At 32.1% G+C, this 19243-nt stretch overlaps 2 long non-coding RNA genes across 7 annotated transcripts in view; one reads left to right on the top strand and one right to left on the bottom strand.

The window, feature by feature from the left end:
- LOC149795836 (uncharacterized) overlaps positions 1-19243 on the bottom strand; it is a 735181-nt gene that overhangs the window by 262168 nt on the left and 453770 nt on the right. The gene's annotated exons all lie outside the window — the stretch shown is intronic.
- On the top strand, positions 12356-17215 carry LOC149795842 (uncharacterized). 2 transcript variants are annotated; one of them, XR_016422422.1, is made up of 2 exons: positions 12356-12843; positions 15896-17215. It is a non-coding gene; the product is annotated as an uncharacterized LOC149795842 (long non-coding RNA). The 2 variants fall into 2 exon arrangements; XR_016422421.1 differs by lacking the exon at positions 12356-12843 and adding an exon at positions 12879-12996.

Genomic DNA, 19243 nt, shown 5'->3' with positions numbered 1-19243 from the left:
CATGTCAAAGGTTTTCATTTTAACGAGAGCAAAATCTACTAGGCTTGTGTTGGTCCCTTCAGTGTTTCCTCAAATTTATCCCTGTAACATAACAAATCAAACACATTTGAATCAATTTCGATACGCATGAAATGATATAGTCCTGTCAGTGCATGACTTAACATAAATGGTTTAAATTCCCTCTTGTTCTTTTATAATATCTGCATATCTTTGTTTGTTTGCTCGACATGACATGTTATATTCCTGTTAAAAATATTTTCTAAAATTTTGAGGGAACATAGTTCTTTATGTATCTGTAATGTGTACGGTGGCATCTAATACTGGCTTAAATGAATGGTGCGAATTTTCAATGAAGATTTTAAGTTCATACTCGTGACTGGTATCCAGTGAGTTATATAGTAGACATACATGTGTAATCGTTCCGCCAACCTCTCCTTTTCACAAAACACACACACACACACTGACGCATTTTTGAATCCGTATTAGGAAACATTTCGCGGATAAAATAGGTAACGTTCTAAAGTCTCCAGTGAAATATTTACTTATACCTCAAATAATAAACATACATTTGCATTATATATTTTTTCAGGCGAAGTCAGTCAATTTGGATTTTGTATATGTTCTGCTATAGCACAAAAAGGGTTCATTGCTGCATCCATAATACAGAAATTCTGAAATATTAGGACAGCGACCGTTTACAAGCTAAACTTATACAAATAATGCATCAAATTGTGTTTTTTCACAAATGACAGTTTTTAAGTGAAAATGAAGAAATTACTTTTAGTTAACATATTTCCTGCGCAGACTGTTACAGCTGCCATTATTTGGATGCAGGCACTCTAGAAAATTTATAGAGCGAAACCAGGAGTCAGATTTCAGATGGTATCGTTTTTAAAGGAAAGTGTATTAATAATTGTGACACTACTCGTATAAATTTAGGTTATTTGGTTTTGTTTATTTATGCATTTTAACGTGATTAAGGCCCTGCAAAGTTTGAAATCTAGGCGTTTACAGATGCTACATTCAGATATCGATTGCTACATAATTTATTTGCAATTAATATTCATCATTGGACGTTCTCTCAAATATAATATAACATGTTTATGATCGTTTTGAGAATTATAATTAATTGTATTAATATATTTAATCAAGCCATTCCAGTCAAAGAGCATCCTTTTGTTGTACAGTGTAAAATGCATACGATACTCAGTGTAGAACAAAATATCGAACAGCAGCAGTTCATACAAGTTCAGTCTTCATTTTCCAGGATTCGTGTTGAAATCCAATTAATTACATACATAAGTGAAAATATATTTCCTAAATAGTAAACCAACGTAGATTCAAACGTGATATCTACACTATAAGCTATAACATTGGTATCGCCACTGTTGTGATAACTGATATAGTTCAATATCACATTATGAAATATGTAATAAAATGTTTCAGCACTTTGATTAAATAAAAATTGGAAATACTATTATATTCAGGTACAATCTCATTCTATATGGTTGATGAAGGTACCAAACGTTTACAGCAATAATGTTTATTTCGTTTGATGTGTATACTGCTAAAGGTAGTATGTTTGTTATTCGCATCACAATCAGAATACTGTCTTTGCAACATTACTTGTCATCGTTCCTAAATTTATGTTCCAATTCATTTCCCTCGTAAGTAACAAAAGTTGGTTCTTGCACACGAAGCAAATGTGTAAAAAATGTTGGCTTTTATGAAATTTGTGATAGACAAAACATTAAAACCGCTTTGTTATACGTCGTATTGTGCGATATCTTCTAATTATCATTGAATGAAGTAGGATACTGAGGTAGAGGATGGATGGGAGGAAAGCTGAATTGGAGCTAAAAAAATAGAAAAGAGGAAATGTTAGATGCAAACCTGTGATGATGGTGACAATCCATGGAATTGATCATTATGTTTTTGTTATTCTTACATATGTCGCGGAAAGCAATTGTCATCATTTATTTATTCATTGTATTATTTGTGTATGAAAATCCATTGTATTTATATTTCCAAAACATATTACATGGATTTTAATATACAGTGCAACATTGATTTTAAATACTATAAATAGACCAGTTCCATGTTGCACAACATGCTGTAATAATTTGAAATTGAGAAGGGAAATCATCTGACAGAATTTACAGTCATTAGACAAGTTATTAACTTTGGTGTTTTATTTTTATTGTATTACATTAAATTCAGTATCTTCTGAGTTAATCAACTACCATGTTGCCACCCAGATCAGGATATCATATATATATATATATATATATATATATATATATATATATATATATATATAGAGAGAGAGAGAGAGAGAGAGAGAGAGAGAGAGATGGTGCATGAAATTGGTTAGCATTGCTTTACGCATCTAAGTTTCACAGCTAAGGCTGAAGTCGACATCCTTCCCATCAATTAGATGCTTGCTCAAGTGACCCTTGTATTTTCCACTTTAAATTTTAAATTGTAGCGGCCATTTCATTATTATCAAAATTATCACATCTGAATTAGATAAATAACAATAAAAAATTACATATATAAGATCTACACTTGGTTAAAAATACACTGAATATAAAAATATTTCTCAACCATATACGGCTATTTTAATTTCATTATAAATGTACAAGCCTTTGAATTAACTATGAAGGACTATTATATATTATTTGGACCAAAACCTAACTCAGTTAACATGAAATTATTTTCTAATTTCTGATTTTGAATTAGATACAAGGAGACACATTCAAGATCGTCCTTCTACTGGAATAGTTCAAACCAATGCAATTAAATGGTTAGAATTTGAGCTGATATTGGCACCTTTCCAGTCAACTTTTTTCAAGAGAGCAATTCCGATTATTCTATTAAATTATTCTTATCTGCGATTCTGATGACATTTATGAAAAGCTGCAATCATCAGTTTAGCTTACCTACCTGTTGTACCTTTAAATCAATTTGCAAATTTAAGAAAAACCACTTAAGCGACAGTTCAATCGATATTTGTTTTTCTTCTTAACTTTACCAATGAGGTTTAGTCTTTAATTGAACCTATTATCATTTGATTTAATCAAACCGATGACGAAAGTAGAGGTTCGGTGACCCAAATGGCAAATTACTGCAATGTTTTTCAGATATTTTAACTCAGTGAACCTCATTAAAGTATATGTAGAGGCTTATTCCAATTTTTAGGGTTGCACAGTCTCTGACCGGTGATTTTACGTCTTTATTTGGATATGATTGATTCACAACGAATATTAAATGGCACACCTATTGGAATACACATCAAGGTCGGTAACGGTAGCAGATGAATTGATATGACCAATGCTGAGAGCGATATTCTAAGTATCTTTGAGTACATAAAGTCTACCAAACACGTCTATCCTTGGGAAAATACTCACTTTCAACGTTTTTCAGAAACATTGAACAAAGAATCACGTTATGCAAACAGGAAAATTGTGTGCGTTGTTATAAAAGAGACTTCCCATATATAGTATGTGCACTATTTTCGAATGCTTAAGTATCAAAGCTTGTATGATAATATTAACACAGCAAGACGCAATAATTAAGAGAGTGTGATAAATATGTTATTTATTTTGGTAGGTGACATTCTTAGTAATATTGGTCTCATCACATGCAGGGTACACTTTATTCGCAACATTGATGCTAGTGACATACCCTGTTCCAGTACAGTAACCCGGATATGATTTATTCGGGTAACTTTAAAATGATGCATACCATTTGGACGATGGGTCCCTAACGGGATTGGCATGAATGTTAATCCACATGTCATCATTTGTTTCTAGAACAAATTTAACATGATAACATTTTGGTAATAGCATGCACAAAGGCCAACATGGTTTTATATGTTAAATTGAGATACGTATCAGCAAATTACTCTTTAAGAATATCGTTGTGAATGTTATTTTCCTCTTCTACGAGTTTTCTTAAATTTTCGTTCGGAACCTCGCCCAAAAGAAACGAATATCTTATATTCGCTCTATTTGTATCACTGTAACTCAGCCACGTCTGCCGAATGGCATTCCATTTATTTTCATGATGATGTGTTGTAAAAATAAAACTAACCAAATAGATTGCCCGGGAATCATAGAGCTTGCACATCACATCATTATTCATGATATAATGAAAATTATGATAGAAGCAGGCTTCTCACACGTCTGGTCTAATTGTTGCATCGTTTCTAGGTTTGTCACAAATCGACTGAATTCCAGTAAACATGTTTATCAGGTCACTCCTTATGGTAGAGCAGAGAGAAACATATTAGCTTATTTGATGCAATATACACTAAAACAAGCGTGACAAATAATGAAAATAATATGAAAATAATAATACCAAAGTAAACACTTGTACAGTTCTAGAACTGGAGACCCTAGCCTTATCTGTCTTGTTTCCGCATCTAGGAAGATCTACTTTGGCAATATACTCCAAACGTACACGTATTAAAACGGATCTTACTCTAATATATCAGCGTGCATTGAGATATGTTGCTCTGGTTTCAAAACATAAGGTAAATGTTTACATTATAATTGGTTCATTTATATCATTCTGATACAATTTACAATATGTTTTCAAAAGACTATGTAGCCGTTGAAAGCATTTTCTCCTAATCAGTATTGTGTTACTTTCTGGTTTATGTATCTCTTTAATTTGCGCTAATCTTTTAAAATTTTGTTCTGTTCATATTTACCTTATTTTGTCTTCATGATCTCTCTTTCGTTTTACCCATGACATTGTGGCATTGTGATGTATTTTTATCTGTTTCGCTGTAATGTAAAACAGGCGTGAATATAATATAATGTACATACATTCTCAGTCTTAGTTCTCCTTTGATTAGAAAGCCAACGTTTGTAAAAAGTGGTTAATTACGAATGTGCTTTCAACGTAAAGCAATTGTGTTGGTGAAATTGTAATATTACGCGTTTGGGCAATATGACCTGCATACGTTCATTCCAGGGTTGTGTTTTAGCGATAAGATGCTTATGAATAGGGTTCACTTTATTCCTCCGTTTGCAAAATGAAGTGTAGCTGGAAAGCAGTAAAACACATTTCAGCTAATGCTACTATGTTATGGCTCTCGCTGTCAAGCCTCAGCTAAGGAAAATATCGGCTAATCGTTAGTCCGCGCATTTCTATCAAGGTTTTTCATCATCAGCGATAACCGGGCACAACAGCTATTACTAGCCGCCAACGAACCAGTTCACATCTAATTTGACTCGTGTCAAAAGAGATTTTCTTCCGTGTGCCAGAAGACACAAGCTTTGCTTATCTTCATGTGTTGCGTCTGAGAAATACATTGAGATAGCACCTATTGTTTTGTTGTTCTGCTAAAATTGTACATACTTATATGCAAATTATATTTCATTCTAAATTTTCCCAATTATTAAAATGGATATATATATATATATATATATATATATATATATATATATATATATATATATATATATATATATATATATATAATGTTCTTGATATAAGTGTAAGTCACTGGTACTTAATGATCAGGATTGGGGATTTATCAATGTTAACATAGGGAGCGATTAAATAAACAATATTATAAATATAAAGCCATGATCGATGTTTAATTAGATCTCACTGGATATTTATTATTTTGACACATCCCTTTTTTTTATGTAACAGACATGAACCTAATTGTCATAAGCCTAGCATTTATACGTTCACACCAAAGTTAAATATGTAATGTGGACTAGATTTACTGTGAGGTAGGCTTGAATATGGGATGGCCTGTCTGGTGACTGCCTGCCACAGTTAGACTAGTGCTGGAGATCAAATGCGTATCTTGGGCTGCACCTGAACAACCGACTTGGTTTACGTATTTACGTATGTCTGTTGCAGAGATAAATATTGGAGTTTGTGGTGATTTTTGTGTGAAATGCATATATTTGTTTTTACTTTGCATGATTTTCATTTTGCTTTAAATTTGATTTTATGCAGGTTACAATCACTAGCAAAAGAAATTTCTCCAACTATCAGCCGGTTCGGCAATAATATGTGCTGGCCAATGTGAAAATGATGCAAAGGTGACCTTCTTAATGTTCTTAAAATATATTAACCATGCATATTGTTTTAACAGCATATGAGATGAATCTGGGGATTGAATTGCATTGTTTAAGTTTCCCAACTGATGTGGTTCAGTCTACAAAGATTGGTCCAAACATGTTATGTTACTTGATAAGTCACCTCCCTTGCAGGTTACCCCAGTTTTCTCTGTTCTAGTATAGATTTGACCTTCTTCATGAAACAAGTAAGATAGTTTTGGTATGTTTATATATGTTGTGCATCGTTCATATATTGTATAGCAATTGGCAGGCACAATTTGCAGATATTTTACAAGATAATCAGCTTGTTTTTGCTTTTTAATCTTTTATTCACTACATTTTAAGATTTTATAAATAGTGATATTTTTGCTTTGATATATGATTGATATCACCAGGCACTATGATTACATGAGTTTTTAGATATGAGAAATGATGACATTGACTTGTTATAAGGAAATTGTATAATTAAGAGTGGCGAGTAAAATAAAAGTATGACGTTGTCTCGTAGCTTTTACTACATATGATGGTTCACAATCATCGACAACTGCCATACATCACATGAAACAGACGATTGTGAATTTTACACATGTTGGTACAATAGCAAATAAAGATAAGCCCTCTTGAAAGTTAATATCAGCAATTTATATTTACCACTGTCAAATTAATTCAAACTTAAAATTTAAAAAGGTAAAACTTTCAATCGGATCTGTACTTTGAGGAGAAGTTCCGTATTTAAAGCATTATATTTGAATGAAAACAGTTTGTCCTTATTCACGTAAAATAAACACACATTTGATATATTTTGTATTTAAAACAAATGCGATATTGATGTCACACCACAAGCGGATTCAGTATTTTAAAGATAGCTAATTTGTTCTGCGATACTTCAATCACTGAAAGTGTGCACGAATTATGAGAGCATCAATAATGCATCGCTACATTCCCCACCCTCTCTAGCGATATTATCTAAGTAAACATATACTAAAACGTTGCAAGTGACAGACGACACTTAACATTTATCTGAACGTACACTCGAACACATGCACACACAAGTATTCCCCATTTCATCTTTAGAGTGAAAATAGCAGAAATGATCAAATAAAATATGCAACTTACCCATAAATATTCCGCTACAATAATGTTCTAATTTTTATATAAGCAGTTATGCGGACGTATTTATAGTGTATCCGTTTTTCACGTGATGTCTATATTGCGTCTTATAAATAAAAACAGGCACCACATGTCTGAGGGTTGTAAACATACGCATCTACAAAAGGAATATCTCATTAACCTCCAATGTCACATATGGATGTATCTGTACAAATGAATAAATGTGCACATGAACAAAAAATCATCCATGTTTATATGCATGATCAGATCAACAGTAACATATATCCTTATTATCTTTACTATGTGAAAGCTTAAATTATATATCTAGTGTTCACGTTCAAATCAAAGTCAACAACTACAATAAGTATGCATCTGGCCATCATATATTCAATGTGGACTGGTGTATACAAAAGACTATGTGAACATAGCATTGAAGGCTGATACAACCGCAAATTATGCAACGATTGCTATGTCAAAGCATTTCTAACCCTAATCGAGCGTTTTATATGTCTTATATATATATATATATATATATATATATATATATATATATATATATATATATATATATATATATATATATTAGTGTGGAGGTGTTCATGTATTTGCTTATGTGTGTCAGGTACTGATATGCTTATTAAGTGTAAGTCACTGGTGCTTAATGATCACTACTGAATATTTATAGATGTTAACCTAGGGAGCAATTATGTAAACAATATGATAAATGCAAAGTCATAATCATTGAATCCTTATAATTCCAGTATACTGCCTTTCTGACGTCAAAACAGCTGATTCCAACAATAAAGCATTCGATGTTTAATTAGATGTTACCTTTATTTCATTAACTACATTGGCATATCGAGCCTCATCTTCTCTAACCATGGGTCGTCGATTCATAACAGCTATTATCGATGTGAAACTATGCCTTGCCAGATGAAGATAATACAGCCCGTATCAAATCAGAAACATAAAACTTTATGATGGTCACCTTGACATTTACTGTGTAAATATACCTTATAGTTTAGTCTTCATGTCCACCAACCGTCCAAAATAATTTCAATTTATCCTTTATGAAGGTTACTGCTATTAGTTATATATCATGACCATAATGAACAGTTAATTAAAAACGCGATGTCTAGCAAATTTGCATTGATTGTTGAAGGCATGTTTGCTCTTAACGCCTCCGATACATTTTCTTTGCAATAACCTTGATTATTCGGGTGCAGAAAGAACTTGTGAATGAATTAAATGTTTGATTTTGTTTGCCGCTGCCAAATGAAATCTGCAATTGCAGCGTGTGTCCTGGCATTTGTTGTTGTCGTTGTTGCTAATATTGTGATGCTTCTTAGAGCTGATACAGCAAAAAACAGCAATGTAAACTAATTTTAAATTAAAATTAGACCCCACGATATACTGATGTGTAAAACTTCCAAACCAATATCAAATGACCATTTGCAGCCAAGCACATGATGGGAAACTGCTAGTTCGTATGAAGTGGAATTATATATGAAAATACTAATATATATATACATGTATATACACACACACACACACACACACACACATATATATATATATATATATATATATATATATATATATATATATATATATATATATATAATTATCTACATGTTTGCCTTTAAATAGAGAATGTCTAATTATGTATTATCTTTAATACGAATATTTTCTACCTAAAATTGCAAAAAAAGAATACGAGACAATGTTTGATACGTGTGTTTGATCTTGTAATAAAAAAAATATATAAATATTATACACTATACTACATACCCCCATAGGTTTGTTACATTCAAATTTTCAACAATACTTTAACAAACATAAGGAATGCTCTGCTGTCGTTCTGAATGAAAATAACAGTACCCACTGGATGAAAATGACAGTAACTAGCTAGACTACGGCTAGAAAATAATGCCAGCGCTCATCTTGATTCTTGTTACTCCATCAATTGTCTTAACCATTATCTGCGAAATAAATAATAAAATATGCAGCTATATATTTTAATAGACACTAGTTTCTAGTAATCTACTATACATATGTTTTGACCATTAGGTCATACAAAAAGTCTGTCACACTTATTCAATGTTCTTTTTTTTTTTTCTCCAAACTTTCTTTTTAATTCACAATTTCATGCATCAAGCATAATGATGCAATGGCTGGATCTTTCCCAAGTTTAGAACTGGTTGCATTATTCGCCTCCTACCTAACTCGTATAAATTATTCATATCACAAATGTCCAATACCACTGGCTAACAAAATATTCATTTTCAAAGCAGTCCGATATTTTGACCTCTGTATCTATCTTAACAAAATCATTTCTGGCCTTCGTCAGCAACCCTTGAAAAATATGTAGTCCTAGAAATATTGTTTTCGTACATTTACAATGCCTTTATGTAATATTGTATAGTCGATATTCAGTGAACTGGACTGATCTATAATTGGAAAAGTCAGGCAAATCATTTCCTATTTCGGGACTAACATTATTATGCTAAGATTTTTCTAACTGTGAATTCTGCATTTTGGAGACCGAATTAAAAGGTATCTATAAAATAATTCATCATGGTAGTGCCGAAACATGTGTTGGACCTTGTACGTAATGACATCAATATTTGGATTATTATGCATAATTGTTAACGTTGTAGTGCATTCTCCAAGTATTAAGAGACCTTAGCCCCATACTTGTTCATACTCAGTGAGTTTATTTTTAGTAATTTAATAGAACTAACTCAGTTTATTGTAGATTGCTTCACTGCGGTATAGACTGCATAGTACTTCTTTTCTCTCATAAAAGTAGTTTCACAATGATTTAATTCTTATCCTACAGGTTTCAATTTGATTAGGATTTTCCCTTCCATATTATGTATCTTTCAAAACGATAGTAATACAGCTTTAGCCCTACAATTTCAAATGTAGTGATCGCAGTCGATCTTTTCTGTCACATTTGTGAGAGTGGTAGTTACCCAGCTTTTCATTAAAATTAAACACTGTTGATGGTTATGTAGCGAGCCCTGAATGCATTTTTTTTTAACCAAATATTCTCAAAACAAAGCCATACTTTTGTCAACACGAATAAATATGGTGGTGGAGTGTCATATATAGATGTGCAATCTTTCAGAAACAATTGAAAGTGGTTAAGAGTTGATGGCTGAGTGAGGTCAAATTTTCTATATAAAAAACCGGAAATTCCTGTCTCTTCCAAGCTTCTGTATCAACCCGATTATATTACTAAGCCATTTATGTTTCTTGGGAGCATAAAGAGCTTTCAATAGATAGAGCTATTACAATATATTGCAGAAGGTTGCATTTTTATATGCGAGAGTATTCACATCTGCATAATTTGACTCCATATATCAATATTCGATTTACCATAGCATCAACCATTTTAAGCAACTAGCAGCTTCAAAAGTTATAATACCTGCATAATGTTATACCTTGACGTATAGTGTCGTTTATGTACATTATATACACAACACATAACCAGTTCTATATTCCTAATCATCTTAGAGACTAGCAACAAAACTACTACATTTTCAAGCAGGCATTTGTACACATTCACATATTCAGATATGTAAGTGATTGATCGACATAAAACAAAAATAGTAGACAAGCATAATTAAACAACACATCAGTCTCATCCTTTGACGATGCACTTTTAAAGCGTCCCTATTATTATGTCAGCAAGCATCTGTTAACTGTAAGGAGTCTACAACATTAATACGAAAACTACAAAGAACAATGCCTGAAAACGCCCTCAAAGACTTACCTTTCTTATTGGAAATGTGGAGCAAAAAGTCGCATCTGAGCCACTCACCAGGACATTATATATATATATATATATATATATATATATATATATATATATATATATATATATATATATATATATATATATATATATATATATATATATATATATATAATAATAATAATAAATGTACCACAAAATGCTTCCATGGCACAATATAAATATCCGCATGTTCATTTGATACGTACTCATTTATTAAGGCCCAACCTCATTAGTCAAATGTTTTTTCAAGTATGCTAGGATCATATGTTCAACATTTTTTGTCCTATATCACGATACTTTACAATATATTTTATGCTGTCTTAATGTAGCACGCATTCCGTTAGGACTAGCAATGATCCTTACTGTATGTATGGTACCGACAGGAATTCGCTTGTGCCTCAGAACTGTCAACTATGATTAACATTATGTAATTTATCTTTCACACGATTATAACTCTTGAATGAAACATGGAATCAAAATGGTGCTATTGTTTTGCGTGTTGAATTAATATGTAATCTAATCATGTTTAAAAATATCCAAACAGAATAATTTTGCATCAAGTGTAATACAATTACTAGTCATGGTTTGGCGCATAATTAAAAAAAAAAATATTTCAGGGTATTTCTTAGATCACATGGTTATTTAAAAAACTAGCATTATGTTAATGCATATGTGTCATGTGCATATGTTTTATTAATGATTTTGTTTTCTTTTGATCCAAATACGTGGGGCATACGAGCATAATATATTCTATGTGCAACGTTTAACATAGTATGGCAGTTGTTAAGTATGTTTTAAGAAATACAATCTCACCAGCATTTGATACGTGAAAACGGAACATGTTTTCGTGTAATTTCCTCTAATATGGGTTTTCCAATATAATTTTTGATTGTTAGTGTTATTGAATAACTATAATCAAGTTTGTATGTGGCTTCAAGATCTTGAGTTAGTAAATTCCTTAGTAAAGATCTCACATGAAATAAACGAGTGTTGTTTTCATTGTTTTAAATTTCAATGGAAAAAGATTGAAGAATTGACGAAAAGACAGAGCCTGTAACATTACTAGAGGACAAAACTGGAGAGGAATTCGGTTGTTTAAGCTTTTTGATGTTAAAATATTAACTCATCATATACGATATACTACTGAAGACAAAAACCATCACCATCTACGACAATGGCTAAGCATCACTACTGCCAGCACAATTATTATTATTATTATTATTATTATTATTATTATTATTATTATTATTATTATTATTATTAATGCTTTATTAATATTATTAATGCTGTAATTGTATTATAATTATTATAATTATTATTATTATAATTATTGTTATTTTGAGGTCGATGATGAAGTCAACCACCAATACGTATTGAAACCATAGACAGAGACAGATAAGAAACATGGGCAAGACGTTTCATGCTGGCGTGATAATAAAAGAAAATGGAGCTATTCTGACATGTACACCATGACGCTGCTTAAGAGAACTTGACTAGAAGTTCACTTTGTTCATGACTTTAAACAAATACGTCCTTATGTAGGTTTTCCAAATAGATGATTAACATATGTTTACATGGCCATAGGTTTTTCCGGAAAACTGGTCATTGTATTTGCATGTGGACTCTTTTTGATGGAAACAATATAACTGGTTCGAAAAGCGATATTATTGTTTGTAAACCGGATTTTGAATGTCAGAAAATGTAAAGCATTACGTGCATGCGAACTTTGCTTCAGTTAATTTCATAACCAGGACGTTACTATGACTTCACTTCTCTAAGTAGACCTGTAGAAAACGAGACCCACGAGTAGTGTTATTCTGTGCTCATATGATAAAGCAGGTAAGACCATCTGTGTAATCTAATTAGAATGACAGGTTATTTTGTGAAGTTATACTATTTTATATATTTTCAGCGACAACAGTGCAAGCCTCAGAGTTCACTTACTTAACATCTTAAATGATGCATGTTGACTAATGACGAATAGCCTTTAAGGTTGGTGTCAATGAAATAATTCTAACGAAAGATTTAGTTTTGGTTTTGATGTTTAAGAAATTATATAATTTAAAATCGCATTGTTCAAGAAATTTGAAAGTGTGATTACAAGTTGCTGTAATATAAGTGGAACACTTGATTCATGTTATCTTTAATTTACCATAAGAGTAATTGGTCAATATTTAAATCTATATCCATGTCTCACAAACAACGAATATTTATAAACCGTTTTCTTTAGCTCTAATTGACGTATGTAGTTAATAGTTCTACGCCATAAATATGTTTGCGTCCGGCACGAGAAGAAATAATATCATCTTTAAGTTTGATTCTCAGCAAGCTATCCAAAATGTTCGACCATTGTATTACGCTCGCTTGACTTGTCACAATTATGATCAAAAGTTCTGACACTTTTTCTTAAACTTTGAATGTTATTAAATTTGTTGTCGGCGTTTGTTTGGAAAATGAGTTTTATTTCAATAATGCACGTGACAAATTACGTAAGAATTAGATGCATCATCTCATATTCGTTTCTACCATAATGTGTTTAAATAAAGTATTAACCCAACTAAATGCAAAACTCTTATCAAGAAAAAGTCAACTTCAGTTTCTATTTAGTATTCACCAACTAATATTTGATATCATGGACCACGTAATACATATATGAAATAGACAATAACTTTTTAGCAGCAGAGATCCGCTATTATGTCCAACATTTAGTATCCAAATTGTGGGATACAAATGATTTATTTTTTCATTATGTTAGTACAACTGTCCTGCTATATGTATATTATAAACTTGCAAGCTTCGGTATTAAACAATAATCGAAGTATATGAAAGTAACCCTACTCTAAATTCTTTTCAGAGGAGACAACTGTCATAGTTTTAGTCTCAATGATGATTCATATTATACAATTTTCATATTTTACGCACATGGGATAAAGCCAGTACATCCACGTTTAGGCAACCGGTTGGGACTGATTTTTAATGTTTGCTGAGCATATGATAAAGGGATGTGTTTCAAATTCATATATCCTTACATGCATGAAATATAAATACAGCTTGTAATGTTTATAATATCTATATATGTTTTATTGGCGAAAAGCGTTAACAGTGTGTAAAATATTTAAAGCTCTTAAATTAATACCAATCACAAGATGGCACAACCATACTTAACAACTTGTATTCAAATACAATACATATGTGATGGCCAATAAACGGATACAAAAATGTCGCTGTGAGTTGTATTGAATATGTATTTATATATTTCTCAAAGCAAAGATTAAGAACCAATTTAATGCATTACCTACTAGAACTTTCAGGACAATATCACATAAGGGTACGATTCGTATGTTCGTCCAGATGAATTAAACGTATCACTGCGCCGTATCAACCTCATTCCAACCTCTCACTGAAAATACTACGCATGAAGATTTATATATTTAGTGGATGTTATTTGTTGAACAAACACTATATTTTACTTTCAGTGGCAAGCAAGCATGATCGACGGCTTTGTACATATTATGGGATAGTTCAAGTGTAACCTCAGTTGCAATGGTCGTAGAGTTGAATTTTGATATATTTGTCCTTAGCTTGAACCGGGCGGTTTATTTATTATAATTCTGTTATATCAGTTATTCCGCATATGGTGTCGGTAGCCACATAAGCATTGGTTCTAAAATCAACGAGAACTTTTCTATTCGGAAAACAGGAAAATTGATGTTTGTTTGGAGCTTTACGCTATTTTAACACAATTAGGCTATTAGTGCCGAGGCAATTGGGGTAACGTGCCACAACAGTATCTAACCTAGGCTGGTCTGATAGTAGGATTAGAACCGCAACCTTTCGGTTGTGTATCTGGCACTTTATCCACTGAGCATTTAAGGGTCCGCAAGATGAATGGAACCATACCACTAATTAAGTGTATTGTTATATATAGTTCCACAACTGTATATACACGGCCTAACTTGGTAGTTGTTGTCAGTGCTTTGCTCTTTGCATTGATGTTGTCTTTAATCTGTGCCGGCTTAACTTATTACTTTTCTTAATTAGTCCTTATTTTGGTCCTAGCAACCTATCTATCATAAATGATGGCGGCAGTACACAATATTCATTGAATGTTATTTTTAACGCTGCAAGAGACTTCTACTAATGTTGTACGTCGCCATAAACTGTACGTCTATATCTGCGAGACTCTTTTCTTTTGAATTATAAAGTTACGTCGGGCTCTTTCCACATCCTTGAAAACAACAACCATTTAAATGTATGTTGTGACCTTTAAAGACTGGTTCCTTGAATATTTTCAGTATATGCATATTTTAAAGAGGTGGCAAATTAAATCTAAAAGACTACATTCGAAGTATTGCATAGAAGTAATGGCAACAAAACAATTATGAGGATTTTACTTAGCTTATTTTCCTGTTAGAATAAGCTCTAACTATTAGTTGCAGTAGTACTAATAGTAGTAGTAGCAGTAGTAATTGTATTAGTAGTACAATTAGTAGTAATAATAGCAGTAGTAATATTACCATCATTAGTATCAGTAGTAGTAGTAGTAATAGTAGTATTAGTAGTATTATTTTTAATCCAGCACTTTTTGCTGCATGTACACTATGTGGTGATAAAATAGATTAAATTCTTGGTTTATAGTATTTCATCATTTAGAACATACAATAAATCCAAGACGCTCCAGACAATTTTACCATCGGAAAAATAAAAACTTGTTCCAATTAAACTCGTAGGTATGTGGGTGTTACAGACCATACTATACTTAAATAAAGGATAATCTATTAGGTGTTTATATGCTTCAGCATTTAACTAAAGAAACCCTCACGAAATATTAAAGATAAATAGAAAAAGGTATGTCTATATACAATCTATTTATTTATACATATATTTTCAGATACCTTTGAAATACCCCGAAGAAAATGTCAAATGTGTGCATCAGAGTCTACAAGAAGTTGATGCTTTCTTTTGCAATTATATGTGTCATTATAATTATATATATTTGTCTTGTGGATATGTATATCATGGGCAACAGAACCTCTGTCAAAAATAGATCGTTAGCATACGAGTACCCAAATCAAGATGCTCATCTTAACAATTCAGGCAAATCTAATAACACGCACACAGATGCGGCACAAAATAATGCAAGTGGCACAGGAAGTAGCTATGCATCTCATGACATGATGATTCCAGGACAAAACGCGTGGATACCATATCCAGTAAAGCGAAACCCTGCAGGACCATTCATTATCAGGACGAAAAATGGCGAAAAAATAAAATATACGAACTACACTTTTTATCCTCTAACTTTTAACTCTAGCTTTTTAATAAATAGCCCAAATATATGTAAAGATACGGATAATCTTACTTTTTTGATAATGGTACATTCCGCTGTCCTCAATTTTGACCGACGAAAAGCACTCAGAGAGACATGGGCTAATCCACGATTATTACAAAATCATCCAGCCCGGATAGTATTTCTTATAGGAAACACCAAAAGCAACACTTCGCAGAAAGCTCTCAAGATAGAAAGTGAAGCATTCAAAGATATTGTCCAAGGTGATTTTATTGATGATTACCATAACCTAACTCATAAAGGAATTCTTGGCTATAGATGGATTGTTACATATTGTGAAAAGGCACAATTTATTCTTAAAATTGATGATGATGTATTTGTAAATATCTTTCTCGTTATTCGCGAACTGTTACCTAAATATCAAGAAGGACAAAGAATAATTGCTTGTCGCTTTATTACAGATGCATATATTGATCGAAAAGGAAGACATGCGGTAGATCCCGATTATTTTCCAGATTATAAACGCAGCCCACTACAATACTGCACTGGTGCGTTCGTTCTGATGCTTAGGAACATTGTATTAGAAATGTACGAAACTGCAAAAAATATTCCGTTCTATTGGGTAGATGATTTTTATTTATTTGGCGTTCTTCCGAATCAGTCAAGTAATATTTCATTTCACTTTCTTGGAAATGTTGATAATAGTGAAGCAAATGCTCTAAAATGCTTTCAGGGAGAAAAACCCTGCGAACATTTGGCGGCTTATGCTTGGTCGGAGGGCGTAATGTATAAATACTGGAATGCAACTTTAGTCATGTACAAAGATTTAGTACAAAAATATGCAATGTAAGTAAGAGAGTTAGAAATGTTTGTATAATTAAATCAATCGCTCACATGCTAATAAAATGATACTATCATTTAGTGCCGCTATGTTCCTTTATTCGATATTAATGTTTCATATATGAAAAACATGATAGTCTCGCACTATGTGGGAACATTATTCTATATTGGTAGGTACCTGATCACGTTATTATGCATATAAACGAACAGATAGATATATCGGCAAAAGCAGCACTGTGAAAACCTATTCCCGAATGTACAACTCCATGTACAGCCTTTACAATATTGTTTATATCAGCATGATTGTAATACTTGCCACAATATATGTAATATGAACACAAAAAGCGAGGAACATTCAACCCAAATTGGAGAGTGGCGTCCCTAGTAAACAGCATATGACAAAAATGAGGTTGTATGGTACCAAATTTAATTTTTACAAGAAATTATACAAGTGTTGTACATCACTTACATTAACCTTTTTATTTTAAACTCTATGAAATCATCATTATGCATCTATAGCATCTTTTAGCTTTCATTATTGTGTTTTCATATTTTCTTCAATTGAATTGCACTATTAAATGTGCACTATATTCGCCTTTCAAGTCAGTTAATGCAAGGTTGAGTTGAATAACACACTTTAAATGTGTTGCTAAATGATTCGCAAAACAGTATTTGCTACTTTAAAGCTAGTGTTAGAATGATACCTACTTAAATTTTAATTTTATTAGATAATAAAGAGCAAATGTCAAGATATTTTAGATCGGAAAAATAATCGAATAAGTTTCTTTAAATAACCAGGGAACTTGAAATACTTTTACCACAATTTAGCAAAGCAAGAGCTGAAAACAAGAGTAAGAAGCATACAAACGACATAATACAACAGAGAGAAAAATATGAAGGTAGCTCTGACAAAATGTACTTCTTGTTAGGTGGTGTGGTTGTTGCCATAAGTTTGGAAATTTTATAATTCAAGGAGTTTTTCTTCCATCTGATTAAAAAAAACAGTGCTCCACAACCGGTTAAATAAATTACACCACACAAACTATTTTCAAGTGATGCAGGGATGCCATAGACACAAATGGGAAGTGTAATTTTCCAACCTGTTTCGTACATATAAATGGGAGAAAAAACGAGAAACGCACTACTAATATATCCAAAAGTCATACAATAATTGTGGCTTATGAGTGGTTAACAGAAAAACAACTTGATTCATTATCCTTTTAACTTTTATATTATGATGATGGCATTAAATTTTGTTTGTACAAGATCAACGAGATTCATTATAATTTTATTATAGAGATCAACCATTACAAGAGTGCTCGAAGAACACGCAAACACAACATACATGGTATTTTTGGATGGGTGTTGAGGATTTTGTTATTTGTGTTTCTCTGGTTGGATGTCAGCATAGCAACAGCTTCCTGTGGGATCGGAATAATATCTGTTAACTTAGGAATCGCAGGAATAACAATATAATGTGTTATCCCATTTTCCCACGTTTTTCATGGAATATTAGTAGGAAAATTAAAGCGTTCATGGGAAAGCTAGTATACAACACAGCGTTTATTAAACATGCTGACAATGTAAATTGACCGTACGATGCGTAAATCAATAAACAATAACGAATCACTCACAATGTATTTATTATATGTCAAGAAAGATATAAGTAGATAGAAAATTATACTGCAATCTGGAAAAGGTAAGGAACATAGAAAGATACGCTATTAATGAAGGAAAAGACAAATAATAACCCTATGAAACTCCGAAATAACACAAAGAGAAAGAGACTATTAAGAGCTTAAAGCAAGCAAGAAAGCTATGATAATAACATATGTAAGAAATTAAAGTTAATCAAAAATTGCGCTCAATTCAGTAACATGAACAATGTAATGCGTTATCGACTAGTTGGTGCATCAATGTACAAGCGATACAGGCTAATGGATTAGAAAAGGGTAAGAAATGTCTTTTGACCAAATATTACGTTTTAAAATCGATGCTTTATGAGCAATCTTGGCATCCATCAGTCTACGGGAGACGATGGCGTAGCTCCAAAGTAAGCTTTTGTTTATCCTTCTTTCTAGCTCTCTTTTCAGCTTGTTTTATTTTTCT

This window comes from Sinohyriopsis cumingii, chromosome 7, assembly GCF_028554795.1.
Source record: "Sinohyriopsis cumingii isolate HCF-2022 chromosome 7, ASM2855479v2, whole genome shotgun sequence".
NCBI lineage: Eukaryota > Metazoa > Mollusca > Bivalvia > Unionida > Unionidae > Sinohyriopsis > Sinohyriopsis cumingii.
This window is presented reverse-complemented; position numbering and strand designations above follow the sequence as displayed.